This window comes from Phascolarctos cinereus, unplaced genomic scaffold (genome assembly GCF_003287225.1).
Source record: "Phascolarctos cinereus isolate Bilbo 61053 unplaced genomic scaffold, phaCin_HiC Scaffold_4;HRSCAF=312, whole genome shotgun sequence".
Lineage (NCBI taxonomy): Eukaryota > Metazoa > Chordata > Mammalia > Diprotodontia > Phascolarctidae > Phascolarctos > Phascolarctos cinereus.
This window is the reverse complement of record NW_027555847.1, coordinates 637528014-637553948: the sequence shown is the minus strand read 5'-3', so window position 1 is coordinate 637553948 and position 25935 is coordinate 637528014.

Here is a 25935-nt window from a genome sequence, read left to right as displayed (position 1 = left end):
AAGCTCATCATCAGTCAGTTTGGTGGCATGATAGCCCAAATTGCTAAGATGAATTTTGACTGTATTTACAAAACTATAGTGTCCAAATAAAGCAAGCAATAGTCCTACTGGACTCCTCTGTCAGACCACATTTAGAATAGGATGTCCACATATGGATACCAAATTTTTATAAATTTATAAATTTTTCAAGAAGAGGCTAACTAGAATAGTGAGGGGGAACTTGAAATCATTAAATATATAGCTGAGTTGAGGGAACTGTGAATGCTTAGCCTGGAATAAAGTTAAAGAAGATATTGTAGCCCTCTTTAAGTATTGAAAAACTGTCAAATGGAAGAGGCACTGGACTCTTATAGTTTGGCTAGAGGGGGAATAAATGTATAGGGAGTAGGCAGCTTGATGGAGCAGTGGATAGAAATTGCATCTGAAGTCAGAAAGACCTGAGTTCAAATCCAGTCTCGGGTACTTACTATCTGACCCTGGGTAAGTCACTTAATATCCATCTGTTTCAGTTTCCTCAAGTGGAAAATGTGAAGAAGAAGAAGAAGAAGAAGAAGAAGAAGAAGAAGAAGAAGAAGAAGAAGAAGAAGAAGAAGAAGAAGAAGGAAGGAGGAGGAGGAGGAGGAGGAGGAGGAGGAGGAGGAGGAGGAGGAGGAGGAGGAGGAGGAGGAGGAGGAGGAGGAGGAGAGGGCATCAGTGCCTGGCATATAGTAGGTACTTAATAAATGCTTGCTCCCTTCTCTTCACCTACAGTGATTTTGGTTACCTGAGAAAAGTAGAACAAAGATTGCTAGCTTCATTTGCTCCACCCAGACTTCCTCAACTTGCTCCTTAGCTGATTACATGACAATTCGGGACACTACATGAGATGTAAATAATCTCCTAGCCCTACTTCACTACTGTGTTGGAACTAGATCATTCAGTCTTCTAAGAATGAACTGTTGAATTTTCATTGTGAATTTTTACACTTCAGAAATTGGCATACACTACAAATCAGGGCTTGGTTTATCATTTTGTCAATTATCTTCTGAACTTAAGAAAGTAACAGAGAAAATGTTAATAACACAGATTAAACTCAAAAGTATGTCATACATGTTTTCCCCCTGAGAGCTAATTGTTAAACATTTACCGGAAAACCTTTGCCCCAGTTGTGCCCAAAAATTTTTCAGTTTTGCTAATCAAAGTTTACGGGATCATGATTAGGACTCAATGTCATACTAGATATGAAAAAGAATTTAGGACAATAACTCAAATGAAAGTTTTTCTGAAAGAGTCTAATTAGGAGTAAGAGGAAAATCATCTCAAAGATAGACTTCATAGACTAAAGGTTTCTTCCAACAAAAAGTAGGGTGATAGTAGCTCAACCTACATCAAAAGAGAACTAAAGATATTCCCCTCCAGCCATAATCTAGAAAACTGACAGAATCTTTTCTCTATAACAAAAGTTCCAATATGGGGTCCACTGCAGTGGTCTGTGGATAGATTTCAGGGAGTGTACAAACTTGGGATGGGGAAAATACACATATAATCTTAATTTTCACTAACCTCTAATTGAAATTTAACATTTCCTTCAATTATTTAGAGAACATTATGCTAAGAAGGGGTCTATAGGCTTTATCAGGCTATCAAAAGTGTCTAAAACACAAAAAAGTTAGGAATCTTTACTCTATGGGGAAGAAACCAATGTTATCAGAGAGCAGCAGATCAACAAAGATGCTACATTGCAGCTAATGACCAGAAGATGGCACCAGAGAGAAGCATCAGCTAGGCATAGATGCCCAGCTGAGAACACAGGAGATCAATTCCATGGAGACACCTGGCAGAGACCAGCCCGATGACTTTGGCGGCACTAGAGCAGAGGAGATGTGAGCTATCTTGGCCATGCATGTTCCCAAGTCATCTGTTTCACCCACTGTGTCCTGTTACACCTGTTCCTTGGTCACCCATGTTCTTTGTGTGTGTGCCAGCACCCAATGCTAGCTCAGTAACCTGTGGAAGAATGTCCCTTTGCATGTATGGGGAAAATCTTTCTCATCACTTATCTTACTAAAGCCTCAGTCCTGGGCCATGGTTTACATTTCATTCACAACTTTGCTGAGTGCTTCAAAAACTTAATTTGATTTGCCCCAAAAAAGCACACAAAACACTCTTATTTATTTATACACAGCTTTTAAAAACACATATTGTATAAAGGGTAGTACACTTTATGATTAGAGAAAGAATAAATGTAAAAAGAAGTGGGTAAAGTTCAGTTTCAGAGTTCTCATCAGCAAAAAGTGCTATTCAGCCAATATCTGTAATTATCAGTTTTTTTTTCTTTTGAAGAAATTGTTAATATCACCTGTAAATATTTTCTAAGGAATCTCTGTTCACTTACAAGCCAAGAAGTAACACTTCTGTCTTAAACCCTGGCAGTTTTACTGTCTTTTTCATTCTTTTAACTTTTTTATTCACCTTTTTTTAAAAAAATAATGAATCTGAATCAGTACGCAATATTTCTGTGCTCACATGAGTTGTCTAAATATATATGAGTGACTTATTGGTGGCATGGTTTGATATGTTCTGGGTTATGATCTGCTTCTGCAGAGAGAAGTACCTAGAAGACCATTGTGCTACCTGGGGGCCACAGGAGGGAGAGGCAAAGCCCCAGGAGTTCCACTGAGGCTGGATACTCTTTCTGTCAGTCTTTAAGATGAATATCAGGCAAGAATTGTAACTATACATTCCCATAAAATATTGGTAGCTTAGGAGATGATATATTCAGAGCAAAAGATGCTTCCCTGCTTACTCTTAATGGTGGAGCTAATCACTTTTAGCTTATATTTGTCATATATTGTCAGTTTAGTCCTTTACCAATAAACACTGGTTATACAAAAGACCATCATAAATAGTGAATAACAAGTAAACCCACTTATCCAAACAAAACAATAAACAAAAAGTCAAAGAAGTTATACAGACAGAATAGACCAATAAATAAATGGATTTTTGTTGCTGAGTTTTTTTCAGCCATATCCAACTCTTTGTGACCCCATTTGGGGTTTTATTGGCAAAAATACTGGAATGGTTTGCCATTTCTTCTCTAGCTCATTTTACAGATGAGGAACTGAAGCAAACAGCATTAAAGAACTTGCCCAGGCTCACACAGCTAGTAAGTGTTGAAGGCCAGATTTGAATTCACAAAGAGGAGATTTCCAGACTCTAGGCCTGGCACTCTATCTACTGTACCACCTAGTGATAGATAGATAGATAGATAGATAGATAGATAGATAGATAGATAGATAGATAGATAGATAGATTAGATAGATAGATGGATGGATGGATGGATGGATGGATAGATGGATAGATAGATAAAGTGAATTAACTCTTCAACTACTGAGGGTCCATTCCAACTTTAAAATTCTCTAGTCTGTGAGAGTGGTTGTATAATGTAGTCAAAAAGAACATTAGACTAGTAATTAGGAGGCCTAAGTTCTTCCACCTACTGGTTTTATAACCTTCTTTGAGCTTCACTTTCCTCATCTGTAAAAATAAAGAGAGTAGAACTAAATGATTTCTCAAGTTCCCTTCCAGCCCTAGAGAATCACTTTTACTATTTTCCTCAGCACTATCGATTTGATTAGAAGCTATGGTATAGCACTCACTTTAGGACTTCTCTGTAATTTGAAGAGAAATTCCAGCAACAACAACAAAAAAAAAGCTTTAGAAAAAGGAGAATGGCAATAAGAGTAAAGTGGATGAATTGTCCCCAGAAGTTACAATAGATGATTCAAAACAGTAAGAGTAGTAGAATGACCTGCTGTCAGTCATGGTTAGGTTGATCCATTATTCTCTCCACATCCCTATGAAAAGGGTGGAGGGAGGAGGGAATGACATGGTATCCCAGATTAGATCTGCCTCGGACAGCAGTTATAGAAGCATAAAATCTCCAAGTCTGAAGAAATCTCAGAAACCAAACTAACCTATTCTTGAACAAGAATTCCTTCTACAACAGCTTGGATAAATAGTCCTACCTATAGTAAAAGACCTCCAGTGACAGAAAAGTCCATTTCCTGAGACAGTTCATTTTACTTCAATTAACCAAGAAGCATTTATTAACCTTTTACTATGTGCCAGGAGCTGGGAATATAAAGGAAAACCAAGATCAATCCCTGCCTTCAAGGAGCTTACAATTTAATGGGGGAGACAACATGCATGTCTATTGGTAAACGCAAGTAGATATGAGTTAACCCTAAAAGGGAAGGTATTAACAGCTGAGGGAATCCAAAAAGGCTTCTTGCAGAAGGTGGCATATGGGATGAGTCTTTGAATGGTTTTTCTTACTTGGAGGTAAAATCTATCTCTTTGCTGTTTATACCCATTGTTCCAGGTTCTACCCTAAGAGGCCAAAATAAGAAATCTAGATGTATCCAAAAAACAGGATGTAATACCTCAAAAGTTCAGAAGTTTTCTGTCACTGGAGCTTTTCAAATCAAAGGTAACTGATTATCTGCCAGGGATATGATAGTGTGGATTCAGGCATGAGAAGAAAGGATGGACTATATGACCTCTGAAGACATTTTACAGCTGAAATTCAAGGGTGCATAAAGCTTGCCTTGCATTCTTATCTAGTTATGTCTATATCCAAAAGGAGATGGATGGCAAGATGGAAATATGACCACAAGGTGGCCCCTACTTTTCATCATGATCAGTGAAATCTGATATGGTGAGGCTGAGTTAAATTCTGTTGTTTGAAAACCATTTAGAAGGCTGGCACCATAGAATTGCATGCTGTGTAATCTCCTAATTGCTCACTTGGCACATAATATGGGCAAATCATTAGTTCTGTGGGCAAATATGTGGGACAGCATGGGAAGGGAAGAGGATAGGGCCAAAAGAAAGGAGAAAACATAGCTTAGCAGAAGAAGCATGAAATTTGGAGTCAGAAGACATAAGTTCAAATCCCAAGTTAACTAAATGTAAACTGTGACTGTAGGGAAATCAACTCTTCTCTCTGAATCTCAGTTTTCATACTGGTAAAATGGATATAATGCCCCATCTCAAAAAGTTTTAGTGAGAAAAAAAATTACCTGTAAGCCTTAAGCCAATAAATAACTGCAAACTCTTAATTCCTATTTGACAAATTGTTAGGCATTTCCAAAAGAGCTGGAAGAGTAGGGGGTTATGACTATCCAGGCTTATCTTTTTCTATATGAACCCTCACCTATAGACAAACTGACCTATTCATTGCAGCACACCACACCATTGGTCCATTGAGCATGCTGTTCCTGATATACAAAATGACTTCTCCTGTACTCTACCCATGTATCCATTCTCCAAGGACTATCACACACAAAAAAAAACTCCATTAGTCAATTTTTGGTATATAATCCCCACCTCCTAAACTACAACGTAGATTCTTTGAAGACAGGAACTACATCTTACCTACATGTGTTCCTCCTCAGTGGTTAGCAAAGTGGTTAATGTTTATTGAAGCATCAACTGAAGGAGCTGACGTGAAATTCCATTTCTTTTGGACAATGGGGAAAGTGTTGAGGCATTGTTGTTGATTCAAAAATAGACTCATAGATTGAACTAAGGGATATGAAGGTACTTTATAAACTGCAAAGTACTAGATAGATTTGAAATTATTATCATTGTTCTTATTAACCTTATGCTATGTTATGTATTTCTTAATTGGGCAAGGATAGCTCATGTTTAAAATAAACCATTCAGTGAAAAAGGCAGTGCAAAAGTAACATCAGCATGGTGTACCTGGAATAGGCTCCAAAGTGTAACCCCTAGCATGGGACATGGCTACCACCCTCATACTCTGCAATGATTCACCTTCGACTGCCCTCACAATAGCAGTTGTCTAAGTTCACAGATAACTATCACTATGTGGTTACAATCCAAACTGTCAGAGGGTTGTAGGGATAACTGTAATGGAGAGAATACACTCTCGCTACTCACCACTGTAGCTGTTGAGCCCCAACCATTGTCATTCCATCTACACAAAATCAGTCAATCAAAATGATGATACTATTAACTCAAACATAAAACATACACTTAATAAAGTAAAATCAATAATAATATTTTATAGTTATTCAATAATCAATTAAAATTAAAAAATAATCAATTCATCACAGTCCACACATAAACCTGGGTCATAATTTCTCACCAACGAAATCAATATCCATGAAACAGAATGGTCACATACTTAGAGAAACCTGAGAGATATATAATTGAGGATAGCCCATATGCTAAGGGCTGCTTAACTCTCAACTTCAAGCCTTTATGTCCTCTACCCCTTCAGGAACAATCAGCATCACAGTAGGGTATTTCTATGCTGACTGTTCCCCTTCCAGTTATCACCACTCTCCAGCTAGACAAATCTACTCCTCTGCTCTCAAACTGATGAAGCAAAATGGCAAGTTCTTTTAACTCACAATTGCTTTTAAAGGGGCACTGAGAAAGTATTACACTATTACATTGATAAGCAATTCCATTAAGCCAGAGAATTGTAAAGCTCCTCAGGTTGGCTCTCCAGGAAATGTAGAAAAGCCCAGCCAGCCCCTCATCCAAATGGACTTTGAATCATCTAATCAGTTTCAAATATATGCTTATAGCAAAACAGATGCAAAGCCTATCTTTTCCCCTCTGCTTTTCCCTCTCAAACCATAGTGGGCAGAAAATAAAAAAACAAATAGACTGCTCTGAGAGGCTTTACCTCTCTTGAACTGAAGGATGATGTCTAAAACAAGCTCCTCCAATCAAAGGGTTTCCATTTTTTTCTCAGCAAATCCACAAAGCAATGTTTTTTTCTTCAATCAACAGTCTCCCTAGTACTGTAGCCAAAGCCTTCCAAAGTGATTCCAAATACAAATACCCCTTCCACCACACCACATTATTTGTATTTTACATCTGAAAATCCTTTGACATCATCTCTGAGGAACAGGTAGCTTTTCTCTTTGCCAAGGCCAAACACCATTACTTGGGTTCATTTTCTCATCGTGAACAATCTCTTTGGAAGCTTTGCCCCCACAATCTTCCCTTTCTCTAATTTTCAGTCTCTCCAAATCTATTGACTCATTCCATGTTACCTACAGAAATTTCCAATTCTCCCTGGTCCTTGAGGAAATTTTGCTTGACTCAATCATCTCCTCAAGCTATCATTCTATAGTTTATTTCTCTCTTTCCTAGCCAATCTCTTTAAAGAACACTACCTAGACTAATTGCCTCCACTTCCTCTTCTTAAACTAACTTCTCAACTAATTTCAATCTGATTTCCAACCTCATCACTCAACTGAAATTGCTTTCTTCAAGGTAACCAATGATCTCTAAACTGTCAAATTCAATGACCTTTTCTCAGTTTATATTCTTCCTAATCTCCATACTGCTTTTGACACTGTTGAGCACCACTAGTTCCTTGATATTTTGATATTTCTGGATATTCCCTAGGCTTTTGTGTTAGGAAACATAAAAACTTTAGACTTTCTCCCTACATGACTAGAAGATACTACTGAGGCTCCTTTGTGGGATCTTTATCTCAGTCTTAGCCATGTGTTTACCCCAAGGCTCTATCTTGAGCCCTCTTCTTTTTCTCTTTTTAGACCCTCTTTCCTTCATAGATCTAATCTGTTCCCATTAGTTCAAACATAATTTCTATGTATATTACTCCCAGATTTATATAGCCAGCTCTGGAATATAGCTTGAGCTACAATCCTCTATCATTAACTGCTCATTGGACATTTGCTATTAGATGTCCCACAAACATATAAAGGCCAACATTTCCAAAACAGAACTAATTTTCTTTCTCTCCAAACCATCTTTTACTCTTAACTTCTCTGTTTCTCTTTAGAGCACCATTATCCTCCCAATCACCCAAATTCACAACTTCAAAATCATCTTCAACATTTCTCCCTCATCTCTCAGATCCAAATAGTTGCCTATATGTCTGTTTACTTCCACAACATCCATCACATCCATACCCTTTTCTGGACTCACACAACCATAATCTTAGTTCACATCCTTACTGACTTTTATCTGTATAATTACAGTAGGTCCCTAATTGGTTTCCTGACTCCAATCTTCCCACTCTCAAATCCATCCTCCATACAACTGCCAGACTGATAATCCTAAAGGACAAGTTGGTCCCTCCTTAGAAGCTCCACTATTGCCCCTTGGGTAAAATAAAACTCTCCTACTCTGCTTTCTAGTATTTAAATTCCTTTATAGTCTGGCTCCATAGTACCTTTCCAGGATTATTGTATATTATTCCCCCTAATTCACTCTAAGACCTAGCCATACTGTCCTATTTGTTGTTCCCTACACACAACTTATCTATCTCCCTATCTTATCCACTCCCTATCTTTATAACTTTGCACAGTACCCCATGACTGTAATACACTCCCTTCTCAATTTCAGTTGAGTGATGAGGTTGGAAAGAAAGTTTCTAGCTTCCTTCAAGGCTCAGCTCAAGTTCCACCTCCTACATAAAACCTATGGCAAATCAGCTGATTTCTAGGGCTCTACAATGGTTTTCTTTGTGTACATTTGTTCTTACTTATCTGTGTACGTGTTGCTCTCTCCCTACCCACACACCCTCCTCTGTTACCCCTGCCATTTCCCCACTATCGCCACCATTAGTAATAGACCTTTAGACTGAAAGCAGGAGACTATTTCATTTTTGTCTTTTTATGCCGAGCACCTATAAGCAATGTGGCTTAGTGTATAGAGGGTAAGCCTTGGAATAAGAATGTGGGCTTGAGTTTTCTTCCTCTATAGCCCTGGGTAAAAAGTTGGAACTACTCTATATCCCCAGACTCTCTAGGACAATGTTATAGACCAATAACAAATTTCCATCAGCAGAAGTTTTCCCACATGGATAAAATCATAGGTCCACAAAGGGGTATAGTACTTCCCTGCCCCTAATATATGTATATATATATATATATATATATATATATATATATATATATATATATATATATATATATAAAAGCATTATTCGTGTTTTAATCAACATCTCCGTGAAAACAAAAGAGAAAAAAAGAGTTAGAGAACATTCTATTTTTCTTTTAATCTAACTCCTATTTATTTTTCTGCCCAGGCAAATTTTAAGCTCTAAGCATATGTGTGTGTGTGTGTGTGTGTGTGTGTGAATTATTCCTGTTCCCTGTATATTAAGGACATAGGCTTTTAAAGTGGTTTTGAAAACAAACTTCACATTCTTGTGAAGCCCACTTAGTGAGTCTCTGAGATTTATATTTAGATGTGAGATTATGTAAGGGCTCTTGGGACAGCTTTATGAGGCAGACCAAGAGAGATCATTAGCCTTGTGCTGCTCTGATTACTGATGGAGCCAATTAACTGGCAGATTTCCTTCTCCCCAGCCTCTTTCTGCTGCTCCTCTTCCCTTGTCACCCTCACCTTCCCTTTTTCCTATGCCTGCTCATTGCTTGATTTTCAGGACCTTCTTTTCCTGTACTCTGATGGGACAGAAACTGTGGGGTCTCAACAGACCTCTTTAGCTATATATCCTACACACCACCACCATATTAATCTTCCTAAAATTCCACTTCCATTATATCATTCCCTAGCTCAAAGACAGCTCCTGACACACACGTGTGTGTGTGTGTGTGTATGTATATATATATATACATAATTGATATAATTGTGAGATATAGACATAATAGATTTCTAGGATTGGTATTCAAGGCCCTTCACTAATTGGTCCCACTCAACCTATCCTAACTTTTTTTGTTGTTCAGTTGCTTCAGTCCTGTCCTACTCTCTGTGACACCATTTGGGGTTTTTTTGGCAAAGATACTGGAGTGGTTTGCCATTTCCTTCTCCAACTATTTTACAGAGGAGGAAACTGAGGGAAATAGGGTTAACTGACTTACCCAGGGTCACACACCTAGTAAGTGTCTGAGGTCAGATTTGAACTCAGGTCCTCCTGATTCCAAGCCCAGTGCTATCCTAACTCATCTCCCCCATTTGAGAATGTCCCTACTATAACCAGGTCTTCTCAGTGTCCCTAGCATATAGGCTACATATTCCCAGTTATTTATGTACTTGTATATATAACATATCCTTAGATCAGAGTCATTCCACCATCCTCTCTGTCAGGGCAAATAATACCTATGCTTAAGTTCACAGAATCATAGATTTAGAATTGGAAGGCAACAGAGAGGCCATCTAGTCAAGCATCATCATTTTACAAATGAGAAACTTAAGAACCATATAAAGCAAATGACTTGTAAATAACTAGTAAGCGTCAAGACCAGGATTCAAAACAAGATATTATCTAATGGCAAAGCTAGTGCTTACAAAAGAGCCTTCAAGACTTTCGTTAAGTTCTTCCTTCTTTGAAAATTCTTCCTAAAATCCTTCGACCCAGAGTAATGGAGTCACAGACTTGACAGAATTAGAAGGAAACTTAAAGCTAATTTAGTCCAACCCCCTCATTTTCATAGGGAAGGAATGTTGGGCCCAAAGAAGTTTGGTAAGTTGCCCACAGCTGATAAGTAGCAGACCCAGGCCCAGACTCAGATCTCCTGATTCCAACGGCCTTTCACTTACGCCAAAAAGCCTTGTCACCTCCCTTATATCATCCGAACCACAGAGTTTATCACTTGCTATTCACATGATCACATTAACACTTTTGTGAGAAATGAACGAGATATTTGCAAAGGACTTTGTAAAAGAAGAAATACAAGCTATCAATAGCCACCAGAAAAAAAATGCCCACATCATTAATAATTAGAGAAATGAAATTAAAGCAACTCTGCGATTATTTCTTCCACCCACAAGATTGAGAACTTTAGCCAAAAAGTTATATTATAAGTGTTAGAGGGGCCGCAGGAAAATAGGAACATAAATGCACTTTTGGTGGAGTGGTGAATTAGTGAAGCCATTATAGAGAGCAATTTGGATTGATGTCCCAAAATTATTAGACTGTATAAACCCTTTGACCCAGCAACACCTCTATAAGGCCTATGCCCTAAAGAGATCAAAGACAGAAGAAAAAGGCCCATATTATACACAAAAATTCTTATAACAACTCTTTTTTTGTGGTGGCAAAGACTCAGAAACTAGGTGGTTGCTCATTAATTTTGGAATGGCTGAACAAATTATAGTATATGTGTTTGGCATATGAATTATGGTATGTGAGTTCCAGAGAATGGAATGCTATTGTGCCACAGGAAATGACAAAAGGTATGGTTTCAGAGAAACCTGGGAAAATTTGAAAGAACTGAGGCAGAGTGAAGAGCAGAAAACTTATAACAATATAATAAAGGAACAACCATAAAAGCAAACAACTTTACAAAATCTAAGAACTCTGATTAACACAATGATCAATCATCATTCCAGAAGCTGGATGATGAAGAATGCCACCCACCTCCAAACAGAGAGGTGGTGAGCTCAAGGGGTAGAATGGGACATACATTTGGGACATGACTAATGTGGGGATTTGTTTAGATTGACAATGCATATTTGTTACAAAGATATGTTTCCCCCAATGATGGGGAAGGTTTTTGTTCATATGAGTAACATAAAATTTAGAGTAAATAAATGAAAAAAAGACTTTTGTAAAACTTAAGATACCAAGTAAATGTCAATTATTATTATTATTATATTGCCTCTTGTCTATTTTATGTAATAATAATAACTCATTATTACATAATAATGATAACCACTTCATTTTGATGATCTCTAGCTTGTCAATATCCTTCAGGAGGTCCCAAAAACTGGATACAGTACTCTAGGTAGCATCTAGCCAGGAATTACAACAATTTCTCCTCAAAGAAATGCCATGGGGCAGTTAGGCAGCACAGTGGATAGAGCTCTGGCTTTGGAGTCAGGAGGACCTGAATTCAAATCCAGGTTCAGACACTTGACACTTACTAGCTGTGTAACCCTGGGCAAGTCACTTAACCCTTATTGCCTCACCAAAAAGCAAAAACAAAATGCCATGTGGGAAAAAGTAGGGCCTTCTTCAACCTAGAAAACAGTTCCAGTCTTCTAGTCTTCTTGGGCACTCAAGGAGTAGGTGGTCTCATGTATGCCTTGATGTTGTAGGCTTTTGGAAAAGCACATCTCCCCAAATGTTTTGTCTATTGTTTGCCACCCAATAGTGTCCAAGGTTGCTATGGAATATAATAAAGGCATAACAAGGGACTGGCCAACGGGTGCTGAGGACACCCAGCATGCACAAGGGATTCTATCTGCTGCCAACTTGTGTGGGAGATTTAGTGTGCTTGCTTCTGGCATTGTATAATGACAGTTAATGGAGGGACCTTGCCTGTAATACAAAGCATGCATAGGTGTTCTGTGACTGTTTCCTGACAACTTACTGTCTGGTGACTAAATGCATCTTTGGCCGTGGAGCTGAAACTAAGTGTACATACAAAAGGCTCAATGTGAGGAACTCAATTTCTCTCTTTTCCTGGTGGTAACAAAGACAAGAACTATTGTAATCTTCTTGGTCCAGAGAGAGAGAGGTAGCATCAGTGGCCTAATCTATCCATCTAGGCTGATAAGTGGCTGACCACTTATGCCTGGCACTTAGTAGGTGCTATATAAATATTTACCTCTTTCCTCTGTCCGCCCTTTCCATTCCTTCCTGTTCCTGTTGTCTTTCTTTTTTGCTGGTAGGTGAGTGAGTGTCAAGAGATCCAGTGAACTAAACTGAGACCTTGTGAGCTTCAAAAGATCAGAAGAGCCAACAGAGATCCAGCAGGTGAGCTCAGGAAAGTTTTGTCCCTGAAAAGTAGCCTGCTGGACCTACCTCAACAGTGGATCAAACCAGCCGCTGAGACACTGCGTGCCATAAACAAAGCAGCGATGTGTCCATTAACCACGTTACATCTGAAAGTAAATTCAGTGGTGGAATTTTTTTTTTTTGCACTCGTCACTTTAGGTTTGAGCCTGCTGTCCTCAAGGAACTAAAGGGTTATTTATGTGAGAGAGGGTGCTTCCAGTCTGAGAAGTCATTCTTCTTTGGTTCTTGCTCTATCTTTTCAGTATGTATCTTACACTTAGCACAGTACATAGTAGATGCTTTTAAATGCTGGCTGATTGACTTCATAAAAGACAGTTGATTTTCAGTAATACCAAAGAGATATCAATGGGTTAAATAATATTGGTGTGCTAATCACTGCTGATTAGGCTGGGGAAAATACACTATATTAGAAGAGGCCCATTACCTGCTTGAGACAAAGTTAGAGTGGTAGCTTTGTTCTGGGGACCATACCTGCTAACAAAGTTAGGACTGGTAGAGTGAGCCCAAAATTTGTTTGGGAAGCATGGGTCTAAGATCTAGAACTAAAAAGGAACTCAGAGGCTATCTAATTTAATCACCTCTTTTTATAGAAAGAAGAAAATGAAGCCTGGGGAGATTTTCACTTGCCAAGGTCACCTACACACCAAGTGCCAGTGCTAGAATTTGAACCCTGGTCATCTAATTCCAGATCAAGATTTTTTTTCCTAATATTGATGCCAACAGTCTGGTATGCTCTCTAACTTAAGGGTGTTCATGGGTCAGCTGCGGGAGAGGGAGCACTGGAGGGATGAGATGCATTGTTGTTGAGCTAATGAGGCTGTATGCTTAAACATTTTTATGGATGCATAAAATGGCCGGGGGGGGAGAGAGAGAGAGAGAGAGAGAGAGAGAGAGAGAGAGAGAGAGAGAGAGAGAGAGAGAGAGAGAGATATGTATATATCTATATATACTCCCACAATATATGTACTGAGTAGGCAAATGTGACTGGGCAACTGTGAAAAAGATCTGGGAGTTCTGATGGACTACAAGCTCAATATGAGTCAACAGTGGGACATAGCAGCCACCCCAACGCACCCTCAATTGAGTACAATCCTATGCTTCATCAAGAAAGATTAGTGTCCAGAACAAGGACTTAATAGTTCCATTTCTCCTATGCTTTGGTAAAGCCATACCTACATTACTTACTCTTTTTACTTTTATGTACCAAATTTAAGAAAAGATATAGACAAAATGGGCATCTAGGTGGCTCAGTAATAAGAGTGCTGGGCCTGGAGTCGGGAAGACTCCTCTTCCTGGGTTCAAATCTGGCCTCAGACACTTACTAGCTGTGTAACCCTGGACAAGTCATTTAATCCTGTTTGCCTTAGTTTCCTCATCTGTAAACAAGCTGGAGAAGGAAATGATAAACCACTTCAGTATCTTTGCCAAGAAAACCCCAAATGGGGTCACAAAGGGTCATACATAACTAAAATGACTCAACAACACAACACAAATAGACAAAACAGAGTGTGCCTAGAAGACTGACACCAGAATGGCACAAGAGTTAGACTATACCTTGTTAGAATCAACTGAAACAAGTGGGGATGTTTAGTCTGGAGAAGACTTCAGGGGAGTTAAAAAAAATCCTCAAGTATTTATTTGAAGGGCTGCCATGTTAGAGAAGGATTCCATTTATTCTGCTTGGCCCTGGAAGGCAGAACTAGAAGCAAAAATGACAAAGGCAAAGAGATAGGTGAGGCACAATCTAAGGACTATCTTCCTAAGAATTAGAATGATCCAAATATGAAAGAGATCAGTTTCCAGAAATAGTTGGTTCCCCTCATTTAATTCTTGATGAGATATGGATTGTAACAGACATCTCTGAGGTTCCTTCTGACTCCAACATACTGTGACTTAAATTAGGAACCTGCATTTCTGTGCCTAGGTTTTTCCATCTGCCAACTTATTTAATAATCTTTTCTAGAGCTTGATTAGATTCTACTCTGAAGGGTCAGGGGTTCCCCCTAACCAAAAGCTGCTGCTATCTTCTATCCCCAGTTTCCTTAGGTATAGGAAAAGTCTCTCAATCTGTCTGCCTTAGATAAATCACTCAAGACACCACAAGATCAAAGAAACTATTTCTTAGTCTGAAGTCAAGTATACACAGAACAGGAAACAAAAATTAAGTAAATAAACATAACAAAGCAAGATGTTCAGAGATTAGGTAAAAGGATGGTAGACCTCAACCGCATTCTTAAAATAGCTCCAACAATGTTCTCTCTTCCATGTGTCTCCCTACTTCTTACTCAAGACCCCTTTTCAACAACTGCCTTGAAGATGAGTCCCCTTTCTTCTCCCTCAGGGGATTGGCAGTGCCCCCTCCTTTCAAACTCCCTATAATCCTTTTGGTCATACAGCATATTGTTAAGTTCTGATATCTCTATTAATCAATGAACACTTATTGAGAGGCTGCTATATGCCAGGCACTGTGACAAAAATCAAATAGCCCCTGCCCTCAAGGAGATAACTTTCACTGCTATTTCATATCTATATAGCAATGAATACTGAACTCTTCCAGTGCGAAGCCTGCTACATCATGCCCTCAAGATTCTAAGGGTACCTCTAAGACATTTGAGGTATCTCTTATGTTATTAAGTCTCTGTTCCTAGATGTCTCTCCGAGTTACTCACCAGTGATTAGCACCCCAGTTCTACTTAACCAATTAACATCGACTAACTTTTGCAAGAGGCAACTAGATGGAACAGTGGATAGAGTGCTGGACCTGGAATCATCTTCCTGAGTTCAAATCTGGCCTCAGACTCTTACTAGATGTGTGACCCTAGGCAAGTAGCTTAATGACTGCTTGCCTCAGTTTCTTCATCTGTAAAATGAATAGGAAAAGGAAATGCAAACCACTCTAGTATCTTTGCCAAGAAAATCCGAAATGGGATGACAGAGAGTTGGACAAGACTGAACAGCACCACCAAGCCTTTACAGAAGGATATTTACTTTGAAGATACAGCAAGAACAGAAGTACAAATATCCACCACCATCCCACCCCCCAATACCTGGAAGCACATTCTCCTCTATACCAACTCAGTCCTTGGGAAGAAATAGGCTCAAATTTAAGTTTCTACATAGGCTTTTGAGCCACCAAGTTCATTTCCAAATGAGAAATGGTGATAATTGAATGAGTCTGAATCTTGGCTACAGTAGGACTGGGCCAGACAGGTCACTTGGGAGTTAACTCCTCTCTGTCTGTCTTCCAGCAAATCTAAGTATACATTCCAGCTCCCAGACTTCTAGTGCTTCAAGCTCTTCCGACCTTTCAAAGCTCACAAGGTCATAGCCATCTCCAATCTCCTTTACCTAAAACAGGAAAGAACAAATGCAAAAAGGAAGCAAGAGACAGAGAGACAGACAGACTTGTATTCACAGGCTTCATATCAGTCTCAAATGGGGAGGGACCAAGACCTCCCCTTATAGCAGTGTCTTTCTCACCTGAACAGCTGATAGTCAGGAAAATGGCCAGACACAGTACAAAGTCCAATCTGACTAGTGCCTTAGGAATTCATGCCAGTTCTGGCTACTTAGCAGATCAATAGTCCTTCTCCTTCCGTAGTTAGGACTAACTATAGAATGTCCACATTTCCCTATTTGGAGAGTAGGGTCTTTCCATTATACAACATCATGTCTTTCCAGAAGCTGGTTTTCCAAACTCTCCCATATGAGGATTGCATCTCACACACACACACACACACACACACACACTCACATACTTATTACTCTTACAGACTGGTTTCCACAAATCTCAGAATCAGAAGGGAACTTAGAAGTCTCCTAGTATAGCCTATACTTAAGAATACCCTCTACATCTTCTCTAAAAAGTGGTCAGCCTGCCTTGTCTAAAAAAAAAATTCCAGAGGACAGGAACCTACTATCTCCCAATCAATTAATTAATAGTTAACATTTCTGTAGAAATTTAAGATTAGCAAAGCCCTTAACCCAAGGCAGTTCTTTCCATTTTGAGTGCTAGTTGTTAAGAATTAAGCAGAGATATGAATCTCCAAAATTGCTGCAGGGTTAGCCCCTTCACCGTTTGTTTTCCCAATTTCTGTATGAGAAGTAACTGCTCCTCCCTCATTTTGTTTCCAATGCTTTCCAAAGGTAATCATAGGCTGATTGGCACATTCTGACCCAGTTCTTGAAGAATAAGAAGTATTGAAAAAACAAGCAGGAAGGAGTAAAGAATCTGAAGTCTCCAAAACCTCAAAAACCTAAGTCATCAGAAAAGATACTGAGAAAGTATTGGAGGAAAAACATGGAATGATTCTCCATAACTTAGAGAGAAGTCAAAACTTGAGACTCAGTGGAGCAGGAAAAGAAGAAAGAGGTTCTTACAGCCACCCAAGTCTGTGTGTGTGTGTGTGTGTGTGTGTGTGTGTGTGTAGGATAGGTGATGAGGGGGAAAGAACAGAAGATCTTAAATGGGGCAAAGACATTCAATGGCCCAGAGGTATGTTGGCTCTGATTACTTCATTCTGAAAAAGCTGTAACACTCTTCCAAAAAGGAAAGATCCCCAGGTCCTAAGTCACTAATGGGAGGAGGAGGCCTACTAAAAAATGGAGAGACAAACTTGACTGCTGTGGGCTTAGGTATGAGTCCTTTCTGTGATCTTTATTACATAAATGAAACCCATTCTATATTTGATGCCTTGTGAGCTTTGGTTCTTATAAGAGGAGCTAAAACCTATATTCTGAGGGCTATCATATACTGATGTGACTTGCAGGGAGAAGATAACCTTGATTAGTGAGATCAGTGAGCTTATAGCCACTCTTTGTGGAGTACTAAATATTAATATTCCCAGCTTTCACTTAGGTGAAGCAAATGAACTAGAGAGAAAAAGTAAATTGATCTCAAAGTATACCTAGTTCTTTTACGTCTGGCCCTTCATTTGACCCTCACAATATCCTGAGATGTACGTAGTTTTATTATCCCATTTTACAGATGAGGAAACTAACGTAGAGAAGCCAAGTGACTCTTCAAGAGTAATACAGCTAGTAATGTCTAACGGAGTTTTTTTGTTTGTTTGTTTGTTTTGCTTTTTGTTAACTCAGGTCTTGCTGACTTCAGGTCCAGTATTTTATCTACAATACCACCTGGCTGCCTCTAAGAGCCACGAAATAAAAAAATGAGCACCTGGGTATTTAAGGTCAATATTTCAGACAATGACAGAAGTATTCCTCTTTCATCCACCCACCAGACATCCATTCCATAACATCCTATATGTTTTCTTTGATTAAAGGGCTGCCAATGTGCTGCTGACTGATTTTAAAGAGGCATAAAAACATCTTCTTCCTGAATCATTTCCTCTATAGCAGGCTTTGTTCAAGAATGTGTTCTAAGATAGAAGGATTGAAAAATACCCTTATTAGAACAGATTTAAGTACTGGAAAGGATTTTTCATATCCTAACCTTGAGGTAGGCAAAGTTGTTATCATCATCATCATCATTACCTTCATCATCACCCCCACTTTACAGATGAAACAACTTGGGAAAAGAAAGATTAAATATATTAAACAGCAAATCAATAGCAGAGTAAAGACTAAAACCCAAATCTTGTGAATCCAGTCCAATGTTCTTTGCAATACCATTACTCTATTCTACATATGGAGTCACAAAACCTGACTTCAAAACCAGTCTTTACTATTACAACCTGTGTGACTTTGGCCAGGTCATTTGTCCTCTGTTGGCCTAAGTTTTACCATCTGTAAAAGGAGATGCCTGGACAACATGATCTCTAACATTCCTTCCAAATTTAAGTCTGATGATAACACACTCTAATTTTCAGGTCCCTCACTGGATTCAGCCAGAGTGAACAAGGAAGGATTCACGATGTTTTATCTGTTGGCAACAACAGCAGGAGTGTGGCTGACTCCACAGATGCAAGGCAGAAAACAGGTGCACCTAGTGCTCCAGGAAGTGCTATGCATGGTTCCACACCAGCAAGTATCGACATGGCTGCTTTCATTGATCTCTCACTTTCCATCTTTTACCAAGGACACACTGTGGGTAAGGTGGCAGGAACTGAGACTCGTCTTTCAACTCCCAGGACAGGACAGGTTCTTTCAACCAAACCACACTGACTGCAGAATTGTCTAGAGACACTTAAGACTGCAGCTGAGAAACTTGGCATGAGCCTCAGGGGCTAGATGCCACATGGAGAGGAATGAGACAAGAGGGAAGGCATGGAAAATACATTCCTAATTATATCCTATCTAACTTGGCCCTCACTGTAAGAAGGATAGGCCAGCAGAACAAGGAATCTGTACCTGAGGAAGCCGTCAGGAATTTGGGATTGCTAATCCTAGACAATTGCTTTGGACAAGGCATAAACCTCCTCTTCCATTTTCCCACTGGTAAATCAAGGATAATAGCAGCTTGTTCCATTTGAGAGAAAATAAGAATTCTTTCTCCAAAGAGAATGACATCATTCTTGCCCCCTATAATTTGCTCTGTTTGGGTATACAGGAAATGGTTTTGAGCCAGAACCTGGGAATCACTAATGACCCTGACAATTTGTAAAAAATTAACTATAGGGTAACATTCTCAGGCAGTTTCAGTTACCAAAAGAAACATTTATTTTTGGAACCAGTTTGACCTGTGGCTGGTGAGTAGCATATGGCTAGGAATGGAATGTGGTCTTGATTAAGACAGATTGTGTGATATCCTATTCTAAAAGTACTAACTAATTATCATAGTGATGATAAGTGATAATTAAAAGAGATCAAATTAAAATATTATTCCTCTTAAATATAAAAGTGGTACCATGGAATGGCATAGTCAAAGCAGATTGGAATTCGAAGGGACTTGAAAGGCTATTTAATCCAATTCCTCAGCCTCATGCATAAATTCCCTTCTGTGATATTCCCAATAAGTGGTTATCCAGCCTCTGCTTTAGCACCTTCAGTGATGAGTAGCTCACAACTTCCAAAGCAGTCTAAATCTAGTTCTATTGACTATAAACTCTGTTTAGCCAATAAGTGAGCTTTAAATTACAAAGGGGTCTGGGAGTTAACACAAGTATATAATCAAATTTTATGTGCACATGTTTATAAATACATATACACATATATACAGGAAGCTAAGTGGCATGATGGATAGGGCATTAGGCCTGAGGTCAGGAAGACTTGAGTTTATATCCAGCCTCAGACAGTTACTAGCTGTGTGACCCTGGACAAATCACTTAAGCTTGGTTTGCCTCAGTTTTCTTAACTATAAAATGGAGGTAATAACAGCACCTACCTCTCAGGGTTTTTGTTTGGATCAGATGAGATAAGGTTTGTAAAGCACTTGGCATACAGTAAGTGCTATATGTGCTTATTTCATATATGTGTGTGTGTATACACACACACACACACACACACACATCCCACTAACAAATACAGAAGTGGGGGTAAGTATACATACATATGTGTGTGTATATGTATATGTGTGTGTATATACATATATATACATGTATACATGTATACACACATATGTGGGCATATACACACAAACATATATGTTCATGTATACATATATGTGTGTAAATACACGTGTGTGTGTATGTGTGTGTGTGTGTATTCTCTTTGTGTGTGTGTGTGTGGAAATAGGAAGAGTGACCAAAGTTAGCAGGATAAAAAATTATGTATTAAAATGTTTACCCAAGTAAAATCAGTGTCTATTAAAATATCAGGGTTTCTGAAATGCCCTAAATTCTCTTCAGTTATCATGCTAGTAAATCAGCAATCATATGACGAGGTCCCTCAATCTGTGTGATATTTCTGATAGGGCACACCCAGGGCTTGGATTCAGAGAAAGACTACCCAGAAGCTGGGAATTTGAATCCCCCATGGTACTAGCTTATGTAGGTCCCTTCTCCCATTAATAAATTCTTCCAAGAACCCCCATTTTAAGGAAGGACTCAGTCCATCTTCCCTCATTCTTCAAACTTAGCCACCAAGCCCTCTCACCAATATCTACTTTTTCTCCTTCTCAGTTTTTCGTTTTTCCTTTTATGTGTTCCCTTCTAGGACAGAAACTTTCTTTTTGCTTGTATTTGTATCCTCAGTTCTTGGCACACGGCAAGAGCTTAAAAGTTTCTTGACTGAGTGACCAGCTTAGACATGGGATTGGATCTGTGCTTTCATGAGTATGGGGAGCCCTTCTACCAATGCATCAGTAACCTCAACCTCCTGCTTGGAAACTTATAGTACGGGTGCTCTTTGAGTTCTTGGAAAATCATCAGAAAGGCTGGGCAGAGACACTTTCCAGCCATAAAGTCTCATTCCATGAAGAGACCCCATCCCTAGAAGTCTGAATGACCTTGTCCAAAGGTTGTAGAGGTGATACCTATTGGATTGGATGGTCTCTGAGGTTCCTTCCAACTCTTAGTTTCTGTGATTTTGTGATAATCAAGAAGTGTATCATACAAAAGCAGCAGGTCAGAGTAGTGAACAGGAAATACAAAGTCAATAAAAGCCTGCAGCAAGAGGCACGTCCTGGAACTAGAAGAGTAGTTTGGCAATAAGGCACCTGTGAGATCCAGTAGGTAAGCAGGAAACTCAGTGTGAGGTCAGGTTGGTGCTCAAAGAAAGTGTGTGCTTAATAAGGTCTAAGTTTGAACAAACTGTTCAAGTAACAATTTGTCACATTCAATGTAATATGTCCTTGTAATGTTTTAAATTCAGGCATGTGATGCTAGCCAGCCAGGGGGAAAGGCAAAAATAGCATTTAATGGCCAAATAAAGTTCAACTGTGGATAGCTCCCAGGCACTGATGTTCAAACTCATGGCCTGCCTGGGATGGTTGAGTCAGGGCCCTACACATGACCACACAAGTATGTGTGTCAGTGTCAGGCAAAGGTGGGCCATGAAAGAAGCTACAGTTAAAAAAGAATGAAGCTCTAGGGAATAGAGTCAATTAAGATTCTTTAACACTCCACATTTTTTTCTTTCTTATCTGTTTCAGACTACTTATCCCTGAATCCCTACTCCAACAATAGGTCTTGCCATTTATCTCGGTCCCATGGATCTTGGACTGCCCAGACATCCTGGTGATGACCTGTCTTGGATTTTCAGTTTATGTTTGCTCTTATCCTATGTACCTGCATCTTCCCTGCCACAAGTAGAATTGTCTTTCCTTAAGCCTGGTGGTGTGCCTCATCACCAGCACATACTTGACCTTTCTCCTAATGGGACACAAAATCTGCTTGTATTTCTCACATGGGAAATAGCTACCTGTGAGTGACAGTCCAGTTGGGGAAATGAGCAAATGCATCCTCTGTGTCAAAAACTGCAATAAACAATCAATAGACATTTATTAAGAGCTAGGCAGTGGAAATACAAATACAAAAAAATAAAAGGAATATAATCCCAACTCACAGGGAGCTAGCCCTCTAATAGAGAAGGCATTAAATAAACATTTAAGTACAGATAGAATGAACAAAAAAAAGAATAAGTACAAATAAAAATAACAAATAAATAAATTGAAAAAAGGGAGAGGAAGAGGAGGAGGAGAAGGAGACAGAGACAGTATCAGAGAGAATAGAGAGACACAGAGAGAGAGAGAGAGAGAGAGAGAGAGAGAGAGAGAGAGAGAGAGATCACATTTGTTACACACCTACCTATGGTGCCAGGAATTGTACTAAATGCTGGGAATAAAATAGAAGCAAACAAGATAATCCTTGCCCTCCAGGAGATAACATTCTAATGGGGAATGATACATAAGCGGGTGGGGGGGGGAACTGGGTATAGGAACAAGGCAAGGTGTCTGATGAGGAGGCAGAGAAGTCTGGAAAATAAATCTTGCTAGGGTAAAGTGAGTATGTCTGGGACCCCCAAAGAAATGGTGGTCTAAGATAGAAAGTCATCAATCAAGAGAGTGGACCTCAGGATGAGGTTTCTCCAGGGTAAGATAGCAGATGGTCAGAAGGTACAGAAATCTGAAAAATGAGTCAAGCTGGGAAAATAAGGCATTTTGTGAGGGAGCTACACGTTAAAGGGATCAGGAAAGACTTTGTCTGGAAGGTGATGCTTGAGTTGTGCCTAAAAGGAAGAAGAGGATTCTGTAAGAGAGAAGTAAGGAAAGAATGCATTCCAGGCATGGGGGATAGCCAGTGCAAAGACAGAGACAGGAAATGGAGACCCATGTGTGAGCCATTTTGGCTGGATCAAAGAGGAGGAGTGGCAGTAATGTCTAATCAGGCTGCAAAGATAGATTGGTGTCAGATTGTAAGGTCTCTAAGCAGAGAGTAATTATCAGGTGTATTTATATGGCTAAGGAACAATATCACTGGTATCAGTGGCAAAGTCTCATACCTCTGTGAAGGGCACTTCACTGGATAGAGACAATTTGTCTCAGAATGGTAATAACATACCCGTGGAGACTGGCATCACTACTAACCAATTCCTTCTTTATTTTCTACATGCCTAAATCTATTTTTCATTGATTCAGCAGTAGCAAGGCATACTGCTGGGTACAGGGGTTATAAAGAAAAAATAAATAAATAAATGAACTGGGCATAGTAACACATGCCCATAATCTCAGCTACCAGGGAGGCTGAAATTAGAGCTTGAGCTCAGGAGCTCTTGAACTGCAGTGAGCTATGTTCACTACGTGTCTGCACTGTTTGGCATTAATATGATGAGCTCCAGGAAGGGGAAGGGGAAACCAGGTTGCCTAAGGAGAGAGCTGGAACATAGTGGCAATAGGGCAGGTCCAAAGATGCTCCTATCAGTAACACCTACACTTACAGGTTGGAGAGATGAGAAGGCCCCGTCTTTTAAAAAGAACAATAGCAAAATAATCCTTTCCCTCAAATGGCTTACAATCCACTGAGGAGATACCTATTTAATTTCTCTGAACCTCAGTTTCCTCATCTGTAAAATGGGGATAAGAATACCCATAAGGTATTTACCTCATGAAGCTGTTATAAGGATAAAATGTGATACTGTATGTAAAATGCCTCAAAGACCTTAAAGTACTGTAGAAATGTCAATTCCCACAGCCACCATCTCTACTACCTTAATACGCTAATAGCTAGCATTTATGTAGCTTACGTATTAAGATTTTCAAAGTGCCTTGTGAATAATTTCTCATTTGATCCTCACAACAAAAAGGAGGTGCCTTTATCATCCTGATTTTATAGATGAGGAAACCAAGACAGGGGTTAAGTGACTTGCCTAGGGTCTCACAGCTAGTAAGTATTTAAGGACAGATTTGAATTCAGGTCTTCTGGACTATAAGCCTAGCACTCTAAAAATACCTACTACTTCTGGTGTAGATAGATCACAATGCAGCTACACCTTCTCATCCTGAAGAACACATTCCTAATCTCCCATATGTCCTCTAGGAACCATATTCTCAAATGTTAAGACCTTCCTCTCAGTCTTAACATTTGTGATTACTAATGTAGTCTTAGGATGTCTATGTTATCTCTCAGTCTTGCTTCAGGACCAGCCCATCTCCTTTCCTGATCATATATGCCCTTGATGATATCTCGGTCGGTCATTTCTCACAGGCAAGTCACCATTGAAAGATGAGGACTAACAACTTATATTTATGTGCTTTTTAAAGCTTGCAAAGTTCTTTGCAAATACCGTCATTGAAGTGGGTAACACAAGTATTGCTTCCTCCATTTTATAAAGGAGAGACTCTGAGAGTTTACATGACTTGCCCACAATAATAAACCTAGTAAATGTAGAGATGAGATTTGAACCTGGATCTCCTGACTGAGAATTCAGTTGCTTGGAAGGCCTATTGGTTGTTAATGCTTTACACATATATTTGAAAGGTCCCTGACCCCTATAGGGAGTCATAGCAGTGAGGAAATGGAGAGCTAACACCTTATCCCTGTGCCAACAAGTAATGACTTTAAGCAAGGAGAGAATAGGATCATAAAATGAAAAGTTGTACAAGAGTCTCTTAGGTGGGGAGGTAGGAAGGTAGGGAGGGGACACAGAAGTGAAAGGTATGATCTAATCCAGATTTGACCAGGTAAATAGAAAACCAGGCCAAGGTTAAGGTAGTCATTCGCAAAGACAACCAATCCAAATGTCTGATCATTGAGCATAGGAGGAAAAGGTCACAGCCGGGTTTGTGGGTGTGTAGACACAGGGCCAAGTCAGAAAAAGTGCCACAGAGATGAAGCATGTAACCTTGATGACCAATGGTTTTCTTCAAACAATGAATCAGACAGAAATATTTGTCTTTTCTAATGGCCTCATGTTAGCTGTGCCCATTTCTTGCTCAGCTAAATCTGCTTAGTTGTGACACTAGATAGTGGGGACTGAAGCTAGTTCATCTTGACTCATGTTAACAAATCCCCTCCTTAGGCTCAGTTCAGTCAGTGACAGGTGGCCAATTAGAGACTGATGTGTTAGAGAATTGCAACTCATCTGGCTTAGCTGGACAGTGAAGTAGAGTAATGTGAGATGAAACTGAAAAAAACAACAACAGGCTGGTGTCTGTTTCTTCAGTAACTCAGATGCAAGGGTAAGGAGTTTTTCAAATAATTAATTAGCATTTATGTAGTACCTACTATGTGTCAGGAATGATGCTAAGCACTTTCCAATTATTGTCTCATTTGACCCTGACAACACCCTTGGGAGGTTATTATAATCATCCCATTTTACAGTTGAGGAAACTGAGGAAGACAGAGGTTAAGTGACTTGCACAAAGTCACATAGCTAGTGAGCACCTGAGGATAAATTTGAATTCAGGTTTTCCTGAGTCCAAGCCCAACCCTCTAGTCATAACACCACCTAGCTGGCCCTTTTATGATCTTTGTCCCATCTCCTAGAAGAATGCTTTGATGTTCTGGAGAGGTCACAAGATTAGGAGTTAAGAGACATGAGTTCTAGTCTCAGATCTTCCACAACTAGCTCTGTGACCTTGGGCAAGACTCAGTTTTTTCCCTTGCAAAGCAAGAGGATTAAACTATATTATTTCCTAGTTCAATTAGGATGTAATCAACTAGTAGATGGAGTACTGGGGCTGGACTCAGGAAGATCAAAGTTCAAATCCTACCTCAAGGAACAGCTAAGTGGCCTAGTGGATAGAGCACTGGTCCTGAAATCAGGAGGACATGAGTTTAAATCCAGCCTCAGATACTTACTAGCTGTATGACCCTGGGCAAGTTACTTAACCC